Below are 2910 nucleotides of genomic sequence, written 5' to 3' on the forward strand. Positions count from 1 at the left end.
CAGTGAAGCTTGCAGGGACTGAGGCAGGGACTTGATTTTTTTGTTAGATTTTTCAACACCATCTGGCTCGGTCCCTTCATTTAACCCTGGACAGCAGCGTGACAATAATTTTGAGGATTTGAGGGCTGAGCCGAATCTGAGTCAGTTCCTCAGTCCCTAGGAGAATCTATGAATCATACAATGGTTACAGCACATAAGTAGACCATCCGGACCTTCCAGCCCGTGCTGGCTCTTTGTATCAGCAATCCAGTGTGTCCGTTTCCCCCGCTCTTTCCCGTAGCCCTGCAAATTTGTTATCTCCAAGTATTTAGCTAATTCCTTTTTGAAAGCTACGATTGAATCTACTTCCACCGCCCTTTCACTGCTTTCTTACACTTCACTGTGTCCCCTGTGTCGTCCTTTTCCCCGTGGTGTCATGTCCAGGACTGCTCTCCTCGTAGGTGTCGTACCCCATACTAGTTTGAGAGTCCCACACACCCATAAGATTCCTGCCCTACCTTCATCATGCTACCATTACTGGTGCCCTACCACTTGCTATCCTGAACTCTCTGTGGCTGTGAGGTGACCACCTCCTGGAACGCAGGTAAAGATTACGCAGGCAGAAAGGAAATGGATGACCGCCAAGCAGAGTAAAAATACGAGGCAGGTAGAGCAGGAGTCCCCATCGGCCATCTCACTCTCAAACAGATATTCCGCTTTGGATACTGTTGGGGGAGATGGCTTGTCAGGGGAAAGCAGCAAGAGCCAAGTTCGTGGCGCCACGGGTGGCTCTGATGCACATGAGGGGAGGAAGAAGAGTGGCAGGGCTATAGTGATAGGGGATTCAATTGTAAGGGGAACAGATAGGTGTTTCTACTGCCGTAAACGTGACTCCAGGATGGTAAGTTGCTTCCCTGTTGCTAGGGTCAAGGATGTCACGGAGCGGCCTCAGGGCATTGTGGAGGAGGTCGGTGAACAGCCAATAGTGGTGGTCCATATTGGTACCAACGACATAGGTTAAATAAAAGGGATGAGGTCCTGCAAGGTGAATTCAAGGAGTTAGGAAATAAATGAAAAAGCAGGACCTCAAATGTAGTGATCGCACGATTACTACCAGTGCCACGTGCTAGTGAGTATAGGAATAGGAGAATAGACAGGATGAATGCGTGGCTGCAGGGATGGTGTAGGAGGGAGGGATTTAGATTCCTGGGACATTGCGACCGGTTCTGGGGAAGGTGCAACCTGTACAAGAGAGACGGATTACAACCGAGCAGGACCGGGACCGATGTCATTGAGGGGGTGTTTGCACGTGCTGTTGGGGAAGGTTTAAACTAGAGTGGCAAGGGTTGGGAACCTGACCTGTGAGTCAGAAGGGAGTAAAGTTGAGAGCAGCATGAGAGGGGAAGACCCAGGGGTAATTTACAATACAATAGTACAAACAGTTATTCAAGAACAAGTGAAAGCGAAAAGCGTAGAGCAGCGGAAAGAAAGTGTACTTTAGGCACGACAGATAAAGTAAAAACTAGAACGTGTAAAGCGAATAAACCAGCATCCAAGCTGAAGGTCAGGCTAGGGTGTGTGGCCCAACTAAGAGTTCTATGTACAAATACACGGAGTATAAGGAATACATTAAATGAACTACAGGTTCAAATTCAATTTGGATGGTATGACATGATAGCGATTACTGATACATGGCTATCGGATGGTCAGGATTGGGAACTAAATATACCGGGTTATACGGTCCACAGGAGAGACAGGGAAAATGGAAGAGGGGGAGGAATGGCCTTAATGATTAGAGATGAAATCACTTCAATGATAAAGGAGGATATAACGAGAGACATTATGGGTTGAATTGAGAAATAGGAAAGGATCTAAGACGATAGTGGGAGTTGTGTATTGGAGCACTGGCAGCAGTTCTGAAGTACTAGATTGTACAAATGCAGAGATCAGACAAGCGTGTAACAAAGCCAAAATTGTCTCAATGGGGGATTTTAACCTTCAAATAGATTCGGAAAAGCAGACTAGCAACTGTCAGAAAGGTAGGGAATTTCTTGAGTGTGTCCGGGATAGTTTTCTACAGCAGTATGTCCTATAGGCAACAAGGGGGCAAGCCATACTAGATTTAGTAATGAGTAATGAACCAGATTTAGTTAACAGCTTAACTGCGCGTGAACATCAATCCAATAGCGATCATAAGATGATCGAGTTCAAGGTAGTGTTTGAAACGGAAAAAAAGTTAAATCAGCTGCTAAGATTCTAGACTTGGGTAACACCGACTTCAATGGGATGAGACAGAGACTGTCCACAGTAAATTGGGCAGATCTGTTAATGAGTGAAACGACTGATGATCAGTGGGAAATGTTTAAAGGAACATTTAACGAATACAGAATCGGTGTATTCCCCCGAGGGGCAAGAACTCTACTTGCCAAAAAAACAGCCAGGGACAACTAAAGTGTTAAGGGACAGTGTAAGACATAAGGAAAGGACACAAATAAAGGCAAAAATGGCTCAGATCCTGGTGAATGGGAAAGATACAAAGATCAACAAAGGGTCACAAAACAGATAGTAAGAGCAACAAAAGAGAGTATGAAAAGAAACTCGCAAGGTATATCAAAACCAAATACGAAGATCTTTTATAGTTATATTAGGAAAAAGAAGGTGGGCAGGAGCAGTGTTGGCCCCTTAAAAACTGAAAGCGGGGATATTGTCATTGACAATGGGGAAATGGCGGACATGGTGAACTATTACTTTGCGTTCGTATTTACAGTAGAAAAAGAGGATAGCATGCCGGAAATCACAAGATAACTATTATTGAATCGGGGACAGGGACTCAACAAAATTAACATAAGTAAAATAACAGCAATGAAGAAAATAATAGCACGAAAGAGTGACAAATCCCCAGGACCAGGTGGTTTCCATCCCAGGGTTGAA

Source organism: Heptranchias perlo, unplaced genomic scaffold (genome assembly GCF_035084215.1).
Source record: "Heptranchias perlo isolate sHepPer1 unplaced genomic scaffold, sHepPer1.hap1 HAP1_SCAFFOLD_90, whole genome shotgun sequence".
In the NCBI taxonomy this organism is placed as follows: Eukaryota; Metazoa; Chordata; class Chondrichthyes; order Hexanchiformes; family Hexanchidae; genus Heptranchias; species Heptranchias perlo.